The following is a 26074-nucleotide window of genomic DNA, read 5'->3' as shown; positions in this document are numbered from 1 at the left end:
AATTTGAGATTGATAAGGCTCACAGGATCCCTTCTCATCGCAATCCTCAACATACTAAATGATATTCAAAGTTCTCCGCCGTCACCACCTAGTTTTGATTAGAAAAGCAGCACGAGAAATCCCTTCTTTGATGGTCAATGGGAATTAAATCTTTATTCATCAGGATTTCGCTATGGAGACAGTCTCAATTTGCAAAGAATTCACTGCTTTCCGTCCTCAAATACGTAGTCTTGGATTCAAATATGATCTTTTTGACACGTCAACAATGCGTATCTGGAAAGACAATCTTTTTATCGTCCTGATGATTTACGACAGTTTTTGGATCGTCATTCACAGTATTCCATGGATACTCATGACTCAATACTTGAATACATCTGGCTGCATTTGTTCTGACATACTAATGGTTTAATATTACAAAGGGCTCCAACGTTCTGGTCATGCTTGTAAAGCTTGTGTGCGTTTCTTTCTTAATATTTGTGTACTTTGTTTGTTGTTTTTTTCCTTGTTTTTCCTTGTTTTACCTTTTCCTGTCCCTTTACTTATTCTGTAGTTACTATTTTCACTTGTGTTTTTTCTTACTATCCTCTTCTTACCTTTTTCTCTCTTCATCTTCTTATGGCTAATATCAAAGTAATATCATTAAATGTTAAAGGTTTGCGCCATCCAGTTAAGCGTACTAAAATTTTAGATTATTTAGGCAGTTCCAAAGCTGATTTTTGTTTTTTTAAAAGAAACTCATGTTGATGATAAAATCTTAGATTATATGAAAAGAAAATGGGTTAACAATATTGGACCATATGTATCATCAACCTGATTTGCGATTCTGAAATCACTAATTGGGATGTATGTACAAATTTGCGATTTTTTTTGCGAATTCTTAGTATTCCTTAATTGCGATTAGCAAATTGCGAATTGCAATTAAGGAATACTTTCCCATTCATTTCTATGGGCCAGGAGGCCCATAGGAATGAAAAGGAAGTTATTCTCAATTTGCGATTCGCAATTTGAGAATCGCAAATTGAGAATAATTTCAAGGGTGCTGGGGTGTCCAAAGAACACCCTGTTACACCCCTGAAATAAGCATGGGTGCACATGTGGCGCACATACATGCCCTAAGGGCATGTATGTGCGTCACATGGCACTTTGAAAAATGCAAAAATGTGCATTTTTCATGGAATTCGCAACTTACCACCAACTTGAAGTTGGTGGTAATTTGTGATTCCTTAAGGACAATTTGTAAATATGTTTTGCTTCATACATTGCATTTAGGAATCTCAAAATGTGCGATTCCTTAAATGCAATTGCAAAATAAGGAATCACAAATTTTCCTTAAGACATACCATTTAGCAAATTGCATACACAAATGCCGAAATTCTGCGAATTTCGGCGTTTGCAAATGTGAATTTGCTTGATAAATATGGCCCTAAGTTTCTTCTCCTTCTAATGGCAAGAAAAAGGGTGTAGCTATACTATTTGCAAAGAAATTTCATTGCCAAATTTTAAGTAAATTTACAGATACAGATGGGAGATATTTAATTGTTAAAGTTCACGACTCTATTATATTTTTATTAAATGTTTATGGGCCCTCTGCGGATGATCCTGTTTTTTGGAATAATCTTGCAACGGAGGTGTTAAAAATTGGGAATGCCCCTTTAATTGTTGCTGGTGATTTTTATTTTATCTCTTATCCTTTATTAGATAGATTATCTCGTACGAAATTCCATCCCCCTAAGGTTTATGTTGCTTTTAAAACTTTTCTCCAAGCTACTAAATTAGTTGATATCTGGCGTCTCCATTTCCCTACAGAATTTATTTTTTACTTTCTTTTCAAACCACACAATTCCGATTCTAGAATTGATTATATAATAGTCACAAGACAACTTATTAATTCTATCAAAACCCCTATGATTGGAAATATTGATGTCTCTGATCATGCTATGATTTCTTGTATTTTAAATCTAAATTCAACCTTTACTAAGCAATCTAGATGGAGAATGAATTCGGGCATAGCTCTCAATGAACATAATAAGCCAAAACTTTTATCCGCCATTAATGATTATTTTCAACTGAATGCTGAAGGTTCTACTTCTATGGTTAATAGATGTAAAGCTTATATTAGAGGAGCTACTATTTCTATTGTGGCCCACAAAAATAAGACCTTTAATGCAAATATTAAACATTTAGAAAAACAAATAGCGAAAAATGAACGTCTCTTTATTACGTCTAATGATCCACAATACTGGGGTAACTTACAAAAGCTCCGCTATGATTTTAATACAATTCTTAGTAAAAGAGCTGGCATTCAGATTTCTAAGGCCAAAGCTAAATTTAGTTTCAATGCAAACAAATCTGGAAAACTTTTAGAAAATTACCTCTGTATTAAAAAAGATAAAACTCAAATCACTTCTATTGATGGCCCCAATGGTAAAATTGCTTTATCTCATAAAGATATTGTTAATGAGTTTTTGGACTTTTACTCTAAGCTATATAATAAACCTGATTTTAATTATGATGATTCTTTGGTAGATTCTTTCCTATCCTCATGTGACCTACCTAAGATTTCTCAATCGGATAAACTTGGACTGGAATTACCCATTACCAAGGACAACATTTTATCTGCTATAAAATCTCTCAAACTAAATACATCTCCGGGTCCTGATGGTCTACCTGCAGAGTTTTATAAAGAATTTCAATCCCAACTCTCACCTTTATTACTTCAACTTTTTACATCGTTTGACTTATTAGGAATTACGTCTGGTTCTTTTACTGAGACTTTAATTATTGTTCTTCCTAAACTAGACAAAGAGCCCACTCTAATTATCACCCAATTTCTTTAATTAATCAAGATTGTAAATTATATGCTAAAATATTGGCCACACGTGTATCCCCTAGATTCTATTATACTTCCAAATCAATCTGGGTTTATGAAAAATAAATATTCAGCTAATAATACAAGAACTTTGTTACATGTCATTGAACAAGGTCATACGTTGACTAGTCCTTCAGGAGTCATGGCTTTGGATGCTGAAAAAGCCTTTGATAAACTTCATTGGCAATTTTTATTTCATACTTTATCGTCTCTTAATTTTGGTGACACTTTTATCCGCATGGTTTCAGCTTTATATTTTGCTCCTACTGCACGTTTCTTTATTAATGGCCAAGTTTCAAATGAATTCTCCCTTTTTAGAGGTACACCTCAGGGGTGTCCCCATTCCCCACTATTGTTTCTAATCGGTATTGAACCCTTTCTTGCAACTATAAGAAAATGTGATACTATTAAAGGAATCAATGTTAAGGATGTTATTATTAAAACCCTAGCGTATGCCGATGATGTACTTTTATTTATCAGTGATCCACTATTCTCATTTCCTTCCTTAATAAAAAATATTAACAAAATATTCTATGGTGTCTGGGTACAAATTAAACACTAACAAAACAGATTTTTTTTCCTTTAAATGTGTACTGTACTCCTGTTATGACTTCCATGAATAAAATTATTTAGCAAAAGAATAACTTTAAATAGCTGGGCATTTTATTCTCTTCATCTATAAAATCAACATTAACTTTAAACAGTAACTTTGTTTTAGATTATATTAAAGATAAAACGTCTAAATGGTCTTCATTTCATCTTTCATGGTGGGGTAGATTGGAATCTATTAAAATGAATATTGCTCTTAAATTTTTTTAAACCCTTGCCATGATCGCCACTCAATTTCCATTAAAATTTTATAAAGATGTTGATAAGCTTCTTTCCAAATTTCTTTGGAATAACAAAGCACACCGCATTAGTTATAAAAAGAAAAAAATATCTTAATGTAATGCTGAATTTGGTATCCCAGATTTTCGTCTTTATCATAAAGCGTTTATTTTAAAACAAAGTGCCATATGGTTTAATCAATCCTTTTTCCATAATCCACCTACTTGGCTCCACATTGAAAAATCCATTGTGAAACCCTTTCCAGTATCCACTCTGTTAACAATGTCTAACAAGTCTTCAGTTTTTCATAAATCTAATATCCTCAAATCCACTAAAATGATTTTCAATGATATAGATTAAATTTTTCAATATCCCATTTGTAATACTGATGAATTATCTTTATGGTATAGCAATGTTATTAAATTGAATAGAAATATTAGTTTCTGGTTTTCATGTATTAAAGCTGGTATTTTTTTATCTTATAGATGTTTATTCTAATAACACTTTTATCCCTTTTGAGAATTTACAAACAAAGGGCCTCATTAGGATTGTGGTTTTTCCGCATCCTCCGGGCCGGCGGAAGTGTCCGCCGGCCCGGAGGATGCTGAAAAAACGCGGCGGAGCCTTCAAAGACCCCCGCCAGATTAGGATGGCTGGGGGGTCAGGAAGACCGCCTGCAGCTTTTCCGCCGCGGTCGCCTTACGACCGTGGTGGAAAAGCTCTAATATGGAGGCGGTGTCTAACAGACACCGCTATCCATATTAGGATGGGGGTTAACAGATGCCTTTCCATGGCGGCTTCTCCGCTGTGCAAAGGCATAAGGTGATTTTTTTGGGGGCCTGTTGCGGGCACCCAGGGTGAGTGGGGGGGTGAGGGGTGCACATGGGGCTACCTATGGTACCCCCCTGCATTTGCGTGCACGAAGCGGCAGGCACCGCGCGGTGCCTGCCGCTTTGTGCACGCAAATGCGAAGCATGCATATTTAACCTTGCGGCGGGTGCTGCTTCAAGCAGCACCCGCCGCAATGTTAAATATTGAGGATGTGACCGCCAGGGTGGCGGTCACATCCTAATTGCACTGGAGTGACCGCCGCTGCCCCTGTTGACGGTCCCTCCTCCTCTGGGGTGGCGGACGGACACAGGTCCATCCGCCATCCTAATGAGCACCAAAGTTTGGTTTAGCTAATTCTTAACTTATATGATTATTTAAGTAATTCGATTTTAAATTCTTTTTGGCAAGCTGTTCCATCTAATAATCAAGCTGATTTATCCATTTACATTCAAACTATATCAACAAGTGCTCACGGTGTTTCTATTCTATATAAAAAATCGTCCAATACTCTAGGAAGTAACATAAATATGATTGCAACGTTCCGAAATAATGAACTATCGCTTTCCTTGTTTGCTGTTACATGGGAAAATATATGGCTTAGTAATATATCTGGATGGTTACCTGTTTCGCTTTTCGAAACTAATTCTTATATTTGACTTAATTGCTTATGGACTCCAATACGTTTATTTCAGGCTAAACTTCTTCAATCTGATACATGTTGGCATTGTAAATTACACTCTGGCTCCCTACAACATATGCTTTTTACATGTCCTTTAATCTCCAAATTCTGGACAGAAGTTTGGGATATTATTAAAAAGATTCTAAATATTCATGAAGACATATCATATAAAATGTTAATATGCAAATCTGTTATTTTATCGCAGGATTTAAGTGATCTTGAATGTAAACTTTTTAATTTCTTAATCTCAGCTGCGTTAAAATCCATTACCTTCTGTTAGAAAGATGTTTAAAAGTTATCAGTTCATGCTCGGTTGTCGTGGGTTATTTTTACAAGAAGCGGTGCACAATTATCATTGTCTGGGGTTTGTCATAATTCTATTTCTTATCATTCATTCTGGATTCTTGTTGATATTTATTTATCAAATTAATGGTATATTTATTGCTTGTTCCCCTTTTACTGTTCTTTTATTCTATTAATTGATATTGCATAGTAGCTCTATTCATAATACTAATTTGCTATTTAATGTTTCCCTCCCCCTCCTCTACCTTTTTAGTTTTTCTATGAACACGTTTATCCTCATATCTATTGAAATGAAAAAGAAAATATTGTATTATATGTATTGTACGAGATTTTTTGAATTAATATTCTTTTTTTTGTATGTCTTTGCTTGTTGTTTATTATGAAAAACATTTCAATAAAATATTTTGAATTTCAACAAAAAAGTAGATTACCAGCATATAGAATGTGGGTTAGTGCTTGACCGCATAGTTTTAGTGGATTCCAGTTTAAATCAAGATCTCAGGAGATGCACTAGCTCTAAAGGTTGAACAGCAAGGGTGCAAGAGCACACCCCTGCTTCGAACCCACGGTGGTATAAATCTTCATGCGTGCTAGTATGTGGAGTAATGTTGCCCGAATCCCAGCTGTGGAGTCGTGTCGCAAGCACAACGCAACTCCAGCAATACTCAGGAATGCATATTCCTATTATGCTGCGTCTATCCTTACATCTGCTTCAAGCAAGCTTAAGGTGTTGATGCAGTGACGTCGTAGAAGTGACTCAGTGAAATCTTGTAGATTTCACTTCGTCACTTTTATGAGGCTTTGTTGCGTCAGAAATCCCACCGTGCATACATTATACATGACGTAGGTCTAATGAGACGCAGGGCTTTACAACGTGATGCATCTCCCTAGATGAGTCCTGTTGCAAATGTGTCACAACATGGCGCATTGTTTACGCCGCTGCTGCGTCCCAAAAGTGACGCAACCGTTGCGTAATAGTGTCACAATTAGCTTGTAAATCTGCCCCTTAGATTCCACACTAAGCAATGCGATCAGATGGTAATTTGAGGCACCCCTTCTATCCCCCTTTAAAAACTGAATGGATTATGCTGCGATGCCAGGAGTCGGGTATGATCTGTTGCAAACTCTCTGCACTGTAAAGGGTTAGGAATTTCTTTGCCCAAAATTCAGTATTGAGCCGGAAAAAGGTCAGACGGAAGCCCAGTGGGACCAGTGGCACAGTTGGATCTGCATTTCTTTATTACAATTTGTAAAGGAACATGTGTTTTGCTTTTGTGGACGGTGGTGAAGGGCCTGTTCCAGGAGTCCAGACAAGTACTGTAACTCCGGCAGGTGTTCTTGTTTGACATACACAAAATCATCGCTGTGTTCGTCATTTCGAACTGTCGCCACTGAAGTTATTTGACAATGCGTCCTTAAATGCTGTACAAAAGTGGCGGTGTAGTCCTTAGCAACACTGTTAATTATTTTCCAGAATTCTCTTCTGCTACCTGTTTTACAAAAGCAGTGTTGCCCAAAACCTGTCAGTGCTTGCTCTTCAGCCTGACATTTTTGTAGGATGTTCAAGGGTTTCACACCTTGGCTGACTGTGATTCATAGGAGTAGTTGTTTTTTCAATTGGTGGTGCTCTCTATTCAGCTCCTTCTTCAACATGCATAACTGCTTGCCCTTATCTGTGATGTTGTATGCAACTGTCTTATATTCTGTGATACTGATCCAGAAGCACCATGCACTATTGCTCCCAAGTTGGTATTGCATTGGTCCTAGTAAGGAAAACTCCTCCAACAGAGTTGTACATTTTTCCAGGATTTATTGCAATCATTTCCGATTTTCTGAATCAGAGTCAGGCATAATTATGTTAGCCAAATCATGGGCCTCATTAATGGTGTTTTAGCATAGGGCTGATCAGATCAGCAAGTCACCTTGCTGCACTGCCCTTCATCAAAGTGAAAGGGCAGGAATGCACTGTATTTATCCAATACAGTGCATTTCTGTCCTTTCCCCCTGTGCTGACACCATTTCGGCAACCTAGCACCAATGCAGGCACCCATGCTCCATGGTGCAAGATGGACTGTTTTGTAGCCAGGTTTGTGTTTTTTATAGGAAGTGGAATGTTATTGGCCCTAATCAAGCATAATTTCCAATCTTCAGGCTGATAGGGAGCCATGATCAGTCAGTTTATTCGAGCAGATAGGCTACATGGCTTTGCTGAGTCATTGATCGCTGTGACTAAACTTGTGCGGTTTTGTTGGCTTATATTCCTAGTTCCTCAAGCTAGAATATACAGAGTGAGTTAAAGTCTTCTTTTCTGATTGGTTATCTTGTATAATTGTTTTTGTTACTCTCTCATTCCCTGCTACTCCTAAATTGTGATCTTTTCTAAATGATGATTGCAAATGCGGAGACCTCATGTAGATATTTCAAGTAGTTGGACTAAAAGCCTCAGATGCAAGTAAAGATGGAAAGCCCTTATCCTGAAAAGAGGAGATTTTGATATCTCAATCCCTACACCTTTTGAGCCAAATCAGGGGTTTCAAATGATAGCAAAATAACTTTAATTGTAACTTGTGACTTAGAGAGATGCATCTGGAAAGTGTTCCTGATCTTCATGCAAAATCATGCTCACCTGATTCAGTTTTCTTCCCCATACAATGGAGTTCTTATGATTCTTTAATTTAAGAGCTGGATTGGAAGTGGCATCAAATGTCCCCACTTTCACAAATCTGCTGGTATCATTAGAGTTCATGTGCCAATTTAATAATTCCAGGAATGGCCGGGAGTCTCCATTGGAATCAAATAAGAACTCATTACCAGCAGGGGTTCTTATGTGGACATTCTTTACATAGTGCAACATCTGAACAAAAAGCATAGCATACAATGTTAGAATTGTATATGAAGATATTGATATAACATAAAATGAAAGCAATATTTAAGGACAGTGGAATGTCATGGAATGATACTATAGTGCATGTATTTTAACTGTGGTATGAAATTGAAATTCACTGAAATATCAGCAATTGGAAGTGCATGTCCGCTTTGATGTTATCAACATATTTTGAGCTCACTTATTATTTTCTTTTCTCAGACCTTCGGCTGTTATGTGAAGACCCCTCATCCAGAGATACAGTTCAATCTTCTCACCTCCCTTAAAGGGGTGATTGCCCTTTGTGGCCTCCCCCCTACTACCTTTCTGCTGTATCTGACTCACTGCTTTCAACCAATCCCCATTGTCCCTCGGGATCGGGAAACCTACTTTTATAGTTTAATCATGTCCTTGGCATGGAGATGCTAATGGACTTATTTTATGACCATTAATTGTCTTCCTGCCTAGGTTCTGGAAATGTGCTCCTCACTGCAAATGGGAAAGGTAGATGAGTTTCACTGCTTTTGCTGTTCACAGAGCTGATGCCTGTTATGCTCTCCTAGCTATGGATGGGCTTTGCTGGTGCTACGGTCACACAGAGATGCTTCCTCATCAGTGGATTCTGTGGGTAGCGGACTCAAGATTATGATGTATAGTGAAGTAGGCATAGGCAGTATGCTTCTTACGGTTTCTTGCTAATTCTATTGTTTGCAGTGTAAGGAGTCTCAGACATGGTGGTAATGCAGGGCTACCCTTCAGTCCTATGCAACTCTCCATACATGGGCTACATGCCTCCTCTGAGGATACTATAACCTTTCTCCTGCATCCATTGAGTTACAAATATATTGTGGCTGATTATATTGGGCGGTGCCTGCATGTACATTTGAAATTCCTATTCATATGATTTTGTATTGGTGAGGACTTGTGTACTGCTTTGGAAAGAGCCAGCCCCAAAATAGGAGCTTGCAGTTTTCTTACTTGGTCAGTGTGTGTAAGAAAGTTTGGAAACACTGAGCAGTCTGGTATGCCAGAAGCACTGAAGGAAATGATTGAATTCTCCTTTCTACTGTGAGAAAGCAGGTTGGGAATGAATTAGATCCTTTGCTTCACAGGAGTTTCTGCCTAAGGACTGCTGAAAAAAACCCTGATAGAATTGTTTGAGGATAAAGTGATTGGAAACTGGCGCAAAAATAGATGGCATGTACCACTTTCCCTTCCATTTGTTTCGCTATTTCTCTTCAGCCTCCTATTTTCTTAGACATGATGAAGGTAGATGATACTGAATGATAAGAAAGAGGAAGAGGAGGAGGAAGAGGACATAGTTGATCTTGATTTCTGACCTCGTACGTATATACAAAAAAGGAAAATTGTATGGCTTTTGTCATATGTCGAAGTGATGCTGGGTGTCTCCTCTGCAGTATAGTACCTTAGCAGCAGTGGGTGCCTTTGTCTTCAGATTGATCAGTCATTGACCTTCAATTTCTTATGCACAGTTCTGTGAAGAATTAGATCATATATGAAGCTAAGAACTGGGATAAAACATTCCGCCACAATTTCATGACTATACTGTTTCCCTTTACAAATGCTAAGTCCACTTGCTTGCTGCAATTCATGACTGAATAGGGACAGACAAGAGGAAGATGATAATGAGGATGCTTTTCCTTTTTTGTTTCACACAAGGGGGGGTGGCTAAAGGGAGCATTATTCACTTGAGGTCAACCATACTGCCCTGAACTGAATCAACTCACACGATGGACGGGGGTAAATAGATGCAAAGGGAAATGAGGAGCACTGCTTGTGTTCAGACGAGAACCCTCACTCACTCTAGGGTGACATCCTTCATCATAGAGTCCCCTCCGCACACTGGGGCCGCAAGATACCCAGTGTGGGCTTTGACTCTTCCATAGGAATGGAGCAGAGGTGTTCTACAGCATCTATAGTACTACTAAGTGTTTAAAACTATGTCCTGGTTGGCGAAAAACTTTATTCTGGAGCCCCCAGTGGATAGGAATAAAAAAGCAAAGTGAAATAGGGATATAGATATTACCCTATCTTGAGGTCAACATGTGATCGATGGTGCTCAGAAAGTCTGCTCCCGTGCCCTTCTTACTAAGATCACAGCATGGATGAAGGAGAACAACATTCTATCCCCCTTCCAAGCCGGATTCAGACGGAAAGTCAGTACCATCGATCAGGTCTTTTGATTCTCTCTACTGGCCTGGAAAACAGTGACCATAGAGCAAGGCAGTCTCTATATTTCATTCATTGACCTAAAGTCGCTTTTCAACCTCATTCCCAGGCCAAAATTATGAATCGTCTTACAGGAATTGGGGCTTCCAATAGAGTTCCTCGCGTTGATCATCCATCTGCACGAGGACAACTATTCAAGGGTTTGCTGGGGGGACCAAGGGCAATTGACAGACTCAATCAAAATTGATAGGGGGGTCGCTCTTCATTAATGGGGTGGCCAAACATCTAGCGGAAGTCCACACCGACGCTCCCATATTGGGGAGTGCCAAAGTAGCAACTTTATTGTTTGCGGACGATATGCTATTGGTCTCTAAGACATCCCAGTGGTCTCCAACTCCTTCTTGATAGCTTCACGATCTTTTTTGAAATGAGAGGTTTGGAAGTTAATACCTCGAAAACCAAGCTCCTGTTGATGAAACCACACAAATCATTTAAAGGAAAATTGTTGTTGGGGGGACACCACTAGAGAGAGTGGCCACATTTGACTATCTGGGCGTGACCCTCTCTGAGAAAATGGACTGGAAACATCATATTACAAAGCGAATCCTACAGCAGAAGAAAACCACAGGGCTCTGCTAAAGGAGCATAGGTCCTCCCAAACTAGACTGATTGCAGCTCCATTTCAGATATATGACCATAAGGTGGTAGGCTCTGCCTTGTAGGGGGCTGAACTCTGGGAGTTTGACCACCTAGAGGGCCTTTTAATTGAGAAAAACTTTTTAAGATCTCTTTGTTGTCTCCCCCAGAGTACTCCACTCCTTCCACTAAGGCTAGATATGGGCAGAAAAATGAAAGCGGATAAAGCAAGGCTTTGCCCTCTTGTTTTCTGGTTGCGCCAAAAACAAACCCCTGAGCTTGCTGACTATGTAGTTGCCCTCGAAGAAGTTCACAAACTTGAATGCATCAAAAGAATTGATTGGTTCACCGAAGTCCAGACACTGCTCTCAGCTATAGACCTGAGAAACCTGTGGGAAGCCCCTGACTCCAGCCTATTGCCTAGCAGAGAATTGGTCAAGTCGCAACATTGGAACTGGGTGTGGCAGACAACCGCCACCCATTCGTCTGCAGGCTGCCTTACACTAGAATTCTTGGAATTCAAGTTGTCATGTGCATATGAGCAATATATGGAGGTTGTCGCGATTCCCCATGAGAGGATACTTTACATCCAATTAAGATTTGTCACCCTTCCTGTGAATTCTTCCACAGTGACATGGCAGCGGCCTTCTGCCACAACTCAGCATTGCCCAGGTTGCCCCGGTATTGATTGACAATCAAACGCATTTGTTTGTCTGTCCACTGTACAAATCCCCAAGAACGAAATGGTTAGCCCCTGTCTGTGGGTTGTTGGGAACTTGATGCCACCAAGAAGCACTACGCATTTTAAAAACCAATTCCAGGCCACGAGTTGTTTGTGCAGTGGCCACATTTCTGGGGAAAACGTGGATTATCAGAAGGTACGCAATGAAGAACGGATAAGGCATATCCTCAGAACCTTTATTGCATTTTTGTAGCTATATATTATGTTTATTATTTAAGTATTTTGTTGATTTGTTCCTACACCATTGTGATTATACAGTGGGTCCACTGTGCAACCAAAGTGGGAATTCATCTTAATGGAATTACGTTTTTCTTTTTTTCTTTCATCTTTTTCTTCTATTTCTGAAATTCTGTTTTAAATCTCTATATTACGTAGGCATTATTTGATTTGGCAATAGTTGCTGTGCACACAAAGAATCATTGTCTTGGACGCAAAGCTGCTTTTTTGCACTGTATGCACTTGTACTTTCATGTGATATGACTGGGGTCCACTTTTAATTTCTACATCTAACGGGCACACTTTTAATGTGTCAGCTGCTGCTATGTTTACAATGAATTACTGGCATGCACGTAATATGAATCTCTGTACTGTATGCATTGGGCTTTTATGGTCATAATGACGGAATAAAGTTTTCTGACTGACTATTCCTTTATCCCCTATCAATGATATCATTGCTCTAGTTGAGTATTCCTCTTTCAGGGTCCCAAAACAAATGCACATATGGCTTTGTTTGATGAATGTTTGGAAATTAGGCACAGGACACTATGGGGCCCATTAGGATGTCGGGTGGATTGCCCCCGCCAGGATGGCGGGGGCAATCTGCCCGACATCCGCAAGTGAATTCCCCCCCACCATATTACTATGGCGGGGGAACCGCGGCGGACAGAAAGACTGTCCGCCACTTTTCCGCCCCTGTCGCCTTGAGGCCGGGGCGGAAAAGGATTAATATGGTGGCGGCGTCTAATAGACACCGCCAGCCATATTACGATGGGCCAATTCAGATGCCTTTCCGTGGCGGCATCGGCATTCGGTCTTCACTCTGGGGGGCCCCTGCCGGAGTGAAGGAAGGAGGGGTGGGGATGCACACGGGGGTATCTGTGGTACCCCCCCAACATTTGCATACACGAAGCAGCAGGCACCGCGCGATGCCTGCCGCTTCGTGTATGCAAATGCATACATGCAATTCTGGCATTGTGGCGGGCGGTGCAGAGAGCACCGCCCGCCACAATGTTAGAAATGAGGGATGCTAACGTCGAGACCTCCACCCTTAAGGTGGGTGATCCCGTTTTCCGCAAGGGTGGCGGGCGGGCAAAGTCCGCCCGCCATCCTAATGGGGGCCTAGGTGTATATGGTGCTCTTAAAGCACAGCCTTTACAGGGGTGTGCCACATGCTTGTGTGTTGTCTTAACCTTTAGGTGGGTTGGACAGCAGATGGTCTGAGGAGGTGGGTTAAATTCATCGTGTTTTAAGTACTAGAAGAGGAATTATTTTAAAGTAATGGTATAACTCAGAGGGAATTGAGGCACAATATGCATTGGCTGATAAAAAAAAGTCACATCCACACAATACATGGGTGACTCACCTGCCATGGTTGAAAATTCACAGGATCTGCACATGACTTGTTAGTGAAGGGACCTTCTTGTGGTTTGCAATGAAGCAGATCATGCAGTGCTTTGGCCAGCACATAAACAGCAACATGTGCACAATAGGCGAACCTGAAATCATTTACATCAAACACTGAGGTATCAAGAGACTGTATCTTTTCTGTACCAGAGCAGATCCCTTTCCTTTCTGTCATGTTTCCAGCTGTGGTGCCATTTAATATAGGTGGCCATTTGCAACTGAAAAAGTCCTCCCATGCTCTCATTAGGAAAATATCCTCAGTGTCTTTTAATGGTTGTTTATTGAGGAGGTACTCTGTAAATCCAGGGATGCCCCCACTCTGCAAAGCAAACCCCAATGTGCCATTCAATGAAACCCATAAGTCTCTCTCGGAAAACACTGCAGAAGGAACCCACATTGTAACCCCTGTCCATATTTTTCCATATATCTGTCGCTTAGATATCTCTTTTAGAATTGGCATGATTTGCATTATATAGGTGTGGCACACAATAACATTAACAGTGGATCTTTCCACAATATCAATGATGTGGGATAAGAAAGCCTGGGTGATTTGTGTGGGAAGAATCTCAAAGAATTCAATACAGATCCCATTCTTTGCTGCCTCATCCCTTAGCACTTGACTGCCTTGGAGGCCAAGGTCATTATCAGAGGTCAGAATTCCTATCTATGTCCAACCAAATTGGAGCATTAACTGTACCAATGCATGGGGCTGAATCGAGAGGCTGGTCGCTGTGCGTAGGAAAGCTGGAAACTGCACTTTGTCGCTGAGGATTGGAAGTGCAGCAGCATAGCTGATCTGTTAAAAGAAAAGCAAGATTCTAATTAATAAAAAAATATATACCACATTTTTATGAGGGGTTATTGTACTTAATTAATGGTTTTTATTCTATACAGCTTTAATCAACTTTAACATTCCAATAGGCTGGAAGACAAAGAGTATTTAGCTGTGTAAGGGGCTATGAACGCAATGAAGGACATGAATCATAAAGAATGTGACCGGGAGGAAGGAACACTTGCCAGAAAATATGAAGAAGAAATTTGGGTAAGAAATAAAAAGTGAATAAGGGGATGAGAGATAGACTAAAAGGAAGGAAAAAGGAGAAAAAGAAGGAAAAAAGAAGAAGGAAAGAGGGAAGGAAAGAGTTTGAAAAGGAGGAGAAATAATAAGGAGATATTAGTTAAATTATATTGCAATCTTTATTTAGAGAAACATATATTTACACCGATTTGTTGCATAAAACACGTTGGTAATTTATTAAAATTAGTTGTGTGTTTGCTTGATATACTATTTTTATTTAGATTGTTTTTTATGTCCCTATCTGACAGAATTCTGCCATTTCTGTGAAGCAATTGCTAAATGCGCAAATGACATTTACTTAATATAATCTATCAAAAGAACCAATCAGCTGCAAATTGTGAATGTTCAATGCATTTCATCTTCCAAGAAGATGGTGACCAGTTATGGGAAACCAAAACCCAATTCTCACTTCCATTGTAGAAAGCAGTCTTTCCAAGAGGTGTCCTGGCACTTAGGGTAATACGTGTAAATGGTTTCTGCGAGGTTTAGGGTACTATCAGCCTGAACACAAAGGATTTCAGTTGGTGACAGAAAAAAAGGTAGTTAGTGATTGACCAAATATTGAGGGAAACAAGTTCCAGTATTTAGCCAAGGTAAGAAAATGATTGCCTGCTACTCCAACAATTGAAAAGTAAAGGCCCTGCAGGAAAAAGTAGTTACAGGACCATAGAGGTCTACCTGGTCTGTAGCATCAAAGATAATCCTGAATGTAAAGAGGAACAATGCTATGATTGGAGCAAAGACTAATACAAAGAGCCTTGCAAAGAATTGATTCGGTCACAGGAAGACGGAAAAGAACACTGAAATGGTAAGAGGTCAAAGACTCAGAGGGAAGCCCTAGGATAAGGCAGAATGGTGAGTTTTGCACTTGGTACAGATGTTGATTCATGGTATAGGAAATTACACGAGACTAAGCATTAATGAATGAGAACCTGAATTACTAGTTGTCTCTAATTCAGGGGAAGAAAGTAGACCACTTTACGAAGAATTTATAATATGAAAATGTGTGTGATAGTGACCATGTTGTGGGCCACTTATCTTACCCCCCTCATTGCCCACTGTTATCAGTATGTTGTAACCCCCAACTGGTTTTGAAGCATTCTAATTCTTCTACATACAAAGGGCCCAAGACATCTCCCTGGTAACTATCGCCAAATAGCCTTCCTGGATGCGGTAGGGAAAATATTTGCTAGGCGTAACTTGGAACATCTCATTGAGTGGTTCAAAAGAGGAAAGGATCCTCCCTATTTAACAAGTTAGTTTTAGAAAGAAACAGTGTACACATGATAACATATGCATGTTGAAACTCATAGCAGAAAAGTATACTTCAGTTTGACAGCTCAATGTATATGTGACATTCATAGATTTTTCTGTGGCTTTTGACAGGATGGACTGTCCAACATTATGCAAAAACCTAAACATGTTAGGTATGCCTGAGATTCTCCATTCATTAATATTCACTCTACATTCCTCTACTTGGTGTCAGCTGTTGCTGGTCGGGGATTGAGGATTATCCTTAATAATTTCAACTAAAAATGGTCTGAAACAGGGTTGCCGGCTGGCTCCATTAATTTCTTCATTGTATCTTCCTGACCTTCCCGACTGCCTAGCAATTAATACGCAGGAGGCTCCTGGGAGAGAGGGTTGTCCTTTTTCTTCCTTGACGTATGCAGATGATATCGCATTTGTGGACCTAACTCCAAGGGTTTGTATATAGACTGGTTTCTTCATGGCAGTATGCCACACTTCATTACTTGAATATCAATGTATCAATGAGCAAGGTATTAATCCTAAAAAGTAGAAAAGCCCGGAAGACAAGCAGCAATATCTGTAGTTAGTTCCAGAGGAGCTGGAGGTCATAAACTCTTATCCTTACCTAGGGAAAATTATAACATGCTGGAAAAGGCACATAGCGAGCGCTGTTCCTCTAAGGCCTCTGCGCATGCCAATGGGCTACAAGCATTCTATAATGTAATGGACGTAGACTCTTTATTCATTTGTTATCTGTTTTCAAGTTGAAAGTTCCCCTGACACTATTATATGTCATCAAATCAGTTAATTTTACAAAGTGGGATTTTCTAGACAAAATGGAAAGGCAAATTTGACAAAAACGTTTTCATTTAAATTTTTCTGTTTCGACCCCTGCAATAAGGCTTGAATTTGGTTTGATAAGCTCCCATGTACAGGGGCTGGTCAGCGTGATCCAGTGGAACTTTCAGCTTAAGAATAGTAAAAAGGAATCTATGAGTGACTTTGTCCTGGCCTTAACCGAATTTAAACTGCAGGAAGTGGCACTGGCATCTGTCTCTCAGATATAATTTAAAAGCTATGTAAAGGATGCCTCTAGTTCTAGTAGTCATTGCTTAGATATTATATACTCTATGTCAAAGAAAAAGCTAGAGGTGGTGATTTCTTCCTGTCACTTTAAGGTAGCTCAGCAGTACCTGACCTGGAACTATGACCATGGTCTTCATCATTTCTGGTCACTATTTTGAGTGAATTTACTTCTGCTAAATGTGCTAACAATAACCTGGTGCTCTTCTGGAGAAAAAGGGAAATAGTGCAACTTGTATAAGATGGGGATCCAGGATCTCAATCATGTGCTTTTTGTTTGTCCCACACTGACCCTTTTGCATCGCCACTTTCTAAGGCCAATGTTTTCAAAGACCAACATTAAATCAGTTGCAGCCGCACAATATTTCCTTTATCACCCTAAAAATAAAAAGTTATTATAGATTTCTAAAGGTTTTGAGAATTTAAATAATTTGCACTCAGGTTTTGCTGCAGCGGCAGGAGAATTCCTTTATCATCCCAAAAGGTTTCAAGAATGTATATTAATTTGCATTTAGGTTGCTGTTATGTTAAGGTGCCTCATTTTTTTAAGCACAATGTTTTAAAGAATAATATCTATTCAGCAGCAGTGGCAGGGGAACTTTTATTTGAAAAAGAGGTTAAGTATACAAAAGTTCTTAAAAAACTCTTGGGGCCCCTTTTAGAAAAATTGATACAGTGGGTCGCCGCAAGGCATTTTGCTGCACCGAGCCGCATCATTTTAAAAGCACAGATAAGCATCATATTAACAACAATACGACGCGTCTGGGTGCTTTCCCCTGTGCTGGCACACAATTGACTGCCATGTACCAGGGCAGGCATCTTTGTATCATGGTGCAAGGGTGCCTGTGTTGGGGGGATGATTGTTTTTGTGCAGGAAGGGACACCTTCCTACACAAAAACAATCCCTGATAGCATTTTTCTCTTTTACGGAATGCAGCACACATAGAAAGAGGAAAAAAACGTGAAGAAATAAAAGTATTTCTCCTCATTGCCACTGCTTCCCTGTGTCAGGTTCCATGGACGTTGCATGGAAACACCCACAGCACCACCCCTGGAACGCCCCTTTCACGCAGAGTAATACGTTAAAGGGGTACATATCTCTAAGGGGGAACAGCGTTTACTACGCAACTTTTACAACACTGTGCCTTTACGACGCAACTTTTACAACGCAAGTCATTACAATGACTTGCGCTGGGGGCGCTCCAGGATAGGGAATAGTTTAATTTGCTATCCAACTCCTTCCCTACTATCCACGGGGACTGGAGTTGGAATAGTAAATTAAACTATTCACTATCCAGCGCCCCCCAACGCAAGTCATTGTAACGACTTGCATTGTAAAAGTTGCGTCGTAAAGGCATGCGTTGTAAATGCATGCGTAGTAACGACATACATCCATTTCTAAGGCTATGAAAAGCCACACTCTGTCATCTTGTTTTTAGGTGGCCCTCGTTTGAGTAACAAAACTTAAATTCAGAATTGAATTGTAATCTCTGTGCTAGAGACCTTACAAATCTACAGCTTAAAAGTGAGTGAAGAATCAAAAATGCTGTGAACAAAAGTCACCGGAATGTGAGTAGGACGGAGTAAACTTAAGTGGACACCAATGTGAATTCCAGATGTTAGGATTATTGCTGCTGATGAGAAATTAAGTTTGTTCTATTCTGGAAGTTATTTCACATTTGAATCATATGTGTAGGTTAACACTGCTGAAGAAGGGAGTTTTGGTTAAATATAGGATTCATGAGAAAGCAATATCATCTGTTTAGAGAGATAACCCTTCTATTAGGTCTACAGATATTTGATGTTGAATGAGATTAACCTGGAGCTGCACAACATGAATATCTTTTAAAATCATAATACTATTTCAGTCAATGATGAGGGGTTGATTTGAGTTAAAAGGTTTTATTAACTCAACATTTAGTGTCTAATCTTTATTTCACTCTGCATTTTAAGCTTATCATTTAAATTATTCAAAATCATCAAATGCATTAAGCATATTCCATAAAGGAAAGTATCCCTATTCTAATAGTAGGAAGAAAGGCATCAAGCAGAATGCCTGGAGAGTTATTAATCAGAATGAGGGAGTGAGAACATAAGCATAAAGCTTGTATATGAATGAAATATCAAAGGCGGAACTACTCATGAAGATAAGTTAAAAAATGTTCAAGAGTCTGTGGTGTGGCAAAGAAAAGAAAAGTTCTGGTCTCCAATGTGCCAAAATCTCCTCTGAGCCTACTCTCGAAACACGCAATAATATACACAATGCATACATATCAATGTTGCATTTCACGAAGTCTTCCTTCTTCAGCCAGCCAATCAACTTCTTCTCACGAGGCACACAATAGCTTTACATAAATTAGATATCAACTAACAATTCCCTGTATAAGGATTTTGGCAGTCATTCTCGTAGACAAACCACTGTCCATTGAGGAAACATCAACATTATCCTTCTAAATTATATATGTTTTAAAACACTTAACAATAATCATAGTGTAAGTAGAAACATTAATTGTCAAGTCACTAGTTTATTGTATATGATTTGCAATAGAAAAATATTTAAACAAATAAAACTGCGCAATTTAAAAAAAAATCTAAACCACATTAATAAAGCACATAAGATGTTACTAATGATTTAAACAGAATTTCAAGTTCATGTTATTCTGATTTTTCCAGGTGCTCAGGTAACTGCTGTGTTCAAAGATGAATTAACCTGGTTCTGTCAGCTCAAATGTGCCTATAACAGATGCTACACTTTACAATAAAATTTGATCGACTACTTTTATCTGTTGAGTCCACTTATTGCCAGTGCTGAGATAAAGCCCATGTCGAACTTATTCATGCTTTTTTGTCTTCTTCTAAATCGGCTTGCCTTAAAAGTTTCCTTACTTTTACCAGATATTTTACACCCCGGCAAGCCAAGATTATGGAGGATCCTTCCAACCAACATATCACCGCTTGCCTGCATGTGCGAATGTTTAATTTGTTAAAAATGGGCTTTAAAAGCCGGTTCCTTAGATCCTTAACTGCCGAGCAAACGCACAGCAGGTGATTTAGCGTTTCATTACGAAAACTGCATAGGCGACAGTGTGCTGCGTGTTGGTTGTTTTTCCAGGAAGGCTGTAGGTCTTTCGAATCATGCATACCCAGCCGGTAATCAATAAAGTTCTTTTGTAGCGCAGCCCTGAAATGGGTTACTCAGTAAGCCTGTGACTTTGTTGACACGTTAGAATTGATCACTGTCCACCCATTCCGGCGTTTTTATGTTGTTATTTTATCTTCTACGAAGGTATTATTTACTGTTTTACCAAATACTGCTCAATCTACCATGCTGTCCCATATCGTTTGTATATCCAGTTCTGGAAATGATTTTCTCAGACGGGTTCCCCATGAATTTGGGATGTCTTGATCCATCTGGGTTTTAATTTCTTTCCAGCATAGACTATTCAATGACTCCGGCTCAGATGTACGAAATTTCTGGCATAACTTCACAAAGCCGCTCATGCTTCGCAACTTTTGATTCTGAAGGCCGAATTCCAGCCGAACCTGAGCTGGGGAGGCTGACTTTGGTAGGTCGAAAACAGCTTTATATACCTTCGTCTGGAGTTCATTTAATAGTTCTACCTCTTTACCGCACCAGACTACTTTAGCATATGACAATGTGGGGAAAATTTGTGCTGCCATCACTTTTAACAGATGGACATGGTTCGGGCAGCCCATTTTTTTATACAGTACTGTATATGCAAAAATTAATGATTGCCTTTTTGCTTTTAGGTACATTTTGTGTTCCTTATTTGTAGGACCTTGCCCCAATTTTAAACCTAGATATTGGTAGGATGCTCGTTCTTCTACTATTGTCCCTTTTACCAACCATTTAAACTTGTTTTTTTGCGGGTCCACTAGACGTACAATCTTTGTTTTCTCTTTATTTAGTTCCAACAATTCTTGGTCCAAGTATTTTACTAAATTATTGATTCCTCTTTGTAACCCAATAGGGGTTTGACTCAGCACCACTATGTCATCTGCATACTGTAGGAAGGGTATTGGCTCTTTGGAAAGGTTTAGTTGATGGCAATTGGCTGCTTGCATGTGCTTAATGATGTCTGCCATAAATAAATTAAAAAGGTACGGGGCCAGGACGCAGCCTTGTTTTAGGACTTGCTGTGTGTAAATGCTGGCGGTGGTGCTTTGTCCATTGCCTAATTTCACTCTTACCCAGGTCTCACTGTATAGGGCTATTATTGCGTCCAGTAATTTACTCGGCAGTCCCCAGGCTCTTAGTTTCTCCCACAGATGATTTCTGCTTACTCTGTCGAATGCGGCCTTCAAGTCTACAAAACATGCAAACAACTGTTTTTCCTTTTTGCCGCTTTTTCAGTTAAAAGTGCCAAAGTTGCCAAGTTTGTTAAGGTGCCCATCCCTGGTCTAAAGCCCATTTGAAACGTGGGGAGTATGCTCCTTTCTTCCATCCAGTCTTGCAGGTGAAGTAGTAGACATGATCCATATAATTTGGCCTCCACATCGATCAATGATATTAATCTGTAGCTTTCAGGGTTATTGTAATCTCCCTGTTTGAATATTGGATGTATGATGTTCCCTTTCCAAGATTTGGGAACATCATTCTGTCTGTAGATCTGATTAAAAAACGGCGTGAGATAGTCAGCCCAGAAATCTGGAGCATGTTTGAATAGTGCATTGGAGAGCCCATTCGGTCCTGCCGACCCCTCAGTTTTTAATCTTTTTATTATTCCTCTTAATTGCCTAATATCGACCAGATCATTTGACTCCTTGCAGCTTGCTGTTTGTTCTAGATCTTTATATTCTGGCTGGGTTGTTCTGGTGACCTTATGTTTTTGCTCTTGCAATGCTTCTAAGGCGATTGTTACAATATTGCACTTATCGTACTTCGTACTGCTGTATCTGTTTTGTAAGTGCTGTGTCCACATTTTTTCACTGATGCCTGCTTCTTGAAGTAGATTTAAACCCTTAGTCAGTTTATTTATGATACCCCAGAATACCCTGCTATTTGGCAATTTACTTGCCCACTGTGGTTTTGTCCAGATTTTTTCTTTATATGAGGTTTTTGCTTCCCTCAGCATCTTCCTGTAATTGTTCCATAATTCCTTCAGTTTGCCCTTATCTGTCTTCTTACCCATTTTTGCCACCGCAGCTTGGAGACGCACCTCTCTTGCTATCCTTCTCTTTTCTTCTCGTAGTGAGGATTTAAACCATGGCTCCTTCCTGGTTTCTATTCCTTTTTCGTTTCCTTTTATTGCTGGAAATTTTTGGATGAGGACAAGGCACAGATCTTCCCAACTTTTTAGGCTATTATTCTTTGTCGGGGGCCCTATTTGACTCATAAGTTCCTTGAGTGTGTCCATTATGGCCCTCCTTGCCATTTTAATTTCCGCAGGTTAAACTTCTCTGTTTGTTGTACCAGCGTATTCATTTTTTCGGCTTGGTTAAGGGCTATGTTGATGGTTGTGATTTGCGGGAAGTGGTCACTCTCTATATGTGGGCAGACTTTAAATGAGACAATTCTTGGAACCAGGTTACTGCTGGCCGCTGGTGAATCCCCTATTTTGTTGCCATTCAGAATTGATAAACCTTGGCTATCTAATTTTCTCGTTATTAATTGGCATCCCCAGTCCTCATGCCTCTTTCTTTTATTCTGTTTATTTATAAGGTTACTATTAAAATCACCTGAAATTATCAACTGACAGAGTTCATGTGATTTTTGCAAAGCATTGATCAAATTCATTAGTATTATTAATTTTTCCTTCTGCTTCTACATTAATTGATTTCCACAAACATCCAAGGAACATTTCATTCACTAAAATAATTCACCTCCATGCGAAGGTGGGAAACATAACATTTTCCGTTGTGCACTGTGGTTAGGCTAATATGTCAATAGAAAAATATTACTGCATCAGCTGTTTAGGCCAGTTACAGTCAAGTATAACTACATACTGCATTTTGCTTATTATAAACGCACTTTTAATTCTTGCTTAGTTCTAATTGTAAAGTCTATGTGTGACTATATAAATATATATATATAATGTTCTTAGTATTGCTAAATGCTCCTCCAAAACAAATCTATTGCAGTTGAAACAAACACATTGAGATGTTCAGAAATGCATTTTTCTAGACTACACTTAACTAGGCCTGGTCTCTATCTTCTAGAAGGTGGCTGCAGCTGTTTCATACTAACCACTGTATATTTATATTTTACATTTGACACCATACACAGAAAAATGTGTACTTTTAGTTTTGTAATGATTTGCTGGCCTCCAAGAACTTACAGATGAAGCATATTTGCTACATCCAGTGCTGTTTCTGCTTGGACGCAGAAGGTAGAAAATGTATGAATCTTTTCATTGCTGTTCTGCCACCTCCAATGACATTAGATCAGAATGGATTTCATATATTCATATTAGAGAGCTAGACCTAGTTTAGTGGGCTTATTTTACGATTTATGATATTGTGCGGGTATTTATTAAAATGTGGATACTCTTTCTCACATCTTGTTGCTATTACACTTTCTACTGCAATCAATGCTAGAACATCGTATAAAAGATTCTAAAGTTTGGGGAGAACCAGATCTTTCATCTGACCTTAATAAACAGTGGGCAGGATTCAGGGACAAGGTTAATCCCACTGGAAAAGTGCAAAGAGGTAAGTTCAGAGTGAAGGTGGCTGTGAGGAACATGGAGAGCGTTGTGGATGGTCATCGCTGAAGCATTAATATCCTGTCGCGTGTCGCAGTCGGTTATTGCTACAATTTCGTATTGACAGTCACTGTGGGCTGTTGAAGCTGAAGCGTGAAGCGCATATCTCTCTTTGCTAGTAATCACTGGCAAAGAGTCATGTTCAATGGAGAATTGAGGTGATGGTAGTTAGGGGTGACAAGATCTCTACATAAAAGCACAAAGGGTGGTAAAATGGTGCCTTTTCAATGTCGAGTGAAAAGAATTCACTACAGAGTGAAGGAGGCCATGAGGAGGAGAGAAAGCATTGCATATGGTTGTCTCTGCAGCATGAAGATCTTGTTGGGCATCGCGGATGGTATTTGATGGAGCTTTGCATTGGCCATCACCGCGGTCTGTTGATGCAGTACTGAGAAATGCAGATCGTATGTAGCTGGTCCTCACAGGTGAAGAGTCAGGTTCAGTGGAGAACTAAGTTGGTGGTCATCCCAGGCAAGAAAATATCTGCGTAAATGGGCACGTTTATAGTCACTAATAGCCCAAAACCTCTGGATATCTCCCTTTTACATCAGAAGAGTACACTCTGATACCATCCAAGAGCCCAGGACCCGGAGAGGCGCCTCTTGGGAATCAGGAACACACTGTAGAAGAGGCCGGAAGGGCTCAGGCAGGTACATTTCCAGGTTCAGGAAGCTCCAGTGGCACCAGGCCAGTGTGGCAGTCCCAGGGACGTCTCTGGAGCTTGGTTTGTCAGAACAGGAGGTCAGCAAGGAGACCTTTTAATTCACTCAAGGTAGCATGGGATGAAATAAGCAGGGCAAGTTGTAAGCATTAGGGATGTCATCTGGCAGCAGAGCAGTCCTTGCTCTGTAGTGTCTACAGGTCTAGTAGTGTACTGAAGAGTTGGTCTGGGGCCCAATATCTATTCCTATGCTAGTATTGGAGGTGGAAGAAGGTTCTAGACTTCACTACGCATCTGCTTCTTGAATTTCTTTCTTTTCCCTACCAAGGCTCCAAGGGTTCTGGGGGGACAATAGGCTAGCGTCAAGTTCTTTGCGAATGTGTGCTGGAGGAAGCTCCTTTGAAAAGTAATTTTGGCATGAACAACTCTGCATCTTGCATCCTGGCAGGATGGCCGATCCAGACAGCATAAGTCCCTCTCATCTCCATTAACCTAAGTACTATACTACTAGCCATTCAAATATCAAGGCAATCTGTGGATACCAAGATAGGAGAAGTGGGGGTTGACGTGAAGCTCCTGTGTCAGGACATGCTCAATGTAGCTGGCAGTTCTCTGAGGTGGAAGGGGGTGTCTCGATGCTGGAAGACGATGTGGTGGCACTTAAATTATCTGTATCTAAGCTCTTCTCCACTACTGCCACCCTGGAGCTTTCATGCAGAGGATGCGGATAACAGATCAAGATGGAATAACCTGTGATTCATATGCTTCCCAGAAGTTGTTGAATGCTTGCACCCTGAGAAATTCCATAAAGTGAGACTCACATCCTGGATGCTGCAGGGAAAGCTGTCACCCTGGTTTCTGGTTGAGAGGGCACATCATTCCTTGGTCCAGCACCTCCCAGGAGTCCTCCTCCTCCCTCTGATAGGCCACGTCTTCAACTATAACTCGACAGCAATTCATCAGGACCGAAGTGAATTCTATCTACACTGTAAATGGTGGTCCAGTGTCATGTAAGTGATAGACCACACACAGCACCCTAAGTGTGGTACCTGTAAATAAAGGTGGTCAACCTGTAAAAACAAACAGAAAATCACAGCATAATAATGTAGATGTTCATAATGGTTGCTGCACAAATAAAAAATTACCAGTGCAACACTCAACAAGTGAGGGAAACATGCTTCACGCTGTAATGCTGTGACCATGCGTGAGGCGGTGATATAAAACCAAAACATATGATTCTAAAATTATCAGTGTGACAAAGCAGCTAAGAAGGCGCAAACTCACCCCGTTGGGGTCAAAGGCTTCTATCAACGTTTCCCGGAGTGTGATGACACTGAAAGGTGCAGTATCCTATGGTACAAGGCGGGGGAGAAAATCAATGTTAAGCTCAATTGCGGTGCGGCACATATGGTCACTAGGTGCCCCACCTACAACAATGGACCAAGGTTCCAAGGACACCAACAGCCCAGGGTGACCATCAAGTTTAAGTTACAGGTCCTGAGTGGGGTACACAGAGGGGACGTGTTGGAATCACAGAGCACCGCGGTGAGACGCAAAGGGGCACAGCCCAACAGATCAGGAACCCTTCTGCTCAGTCACTCGTGCTCATTGTTCTCAGAGAATTATACAGAGAATACACACTGGGATGTTTTCAATAGATTTATTGAACCAACATTACTTTTGTATAGAATACATGTACTGCGATAATCAAT

General features: G+C 40.0%; 1 pseudogene; it reads right to left on the bottom strand.

The window, feature by feature from the left end:
• The window catches only part of LOC144783910 (vomeronasal type-2 receptor 26-like), a 155376-nt pseudogene that overhangs the window by 49080 nt on the left and 80222 nt on the right, over positions 1-26074 (bottom strand).

The sequence above is a fragment of the Lissotriton helveticus genome, chromosome 10 (assembly GCF_964261635.1).
Source record: "Lissotriton helveticus chromosome 10, aLisHel1.1, whole genome shotgun sequence".
Lineage (NCBI taxonomy): Eukaryota > Metazoa > Chordata > Amphibia > Caudata > Salamandridae > Lissotriton > Lissotriton helveticus.
Note: the sequence above shows the minus strand (reverse complement) of the source record. Positions and strands in the feature narration are given on the sequence as shown.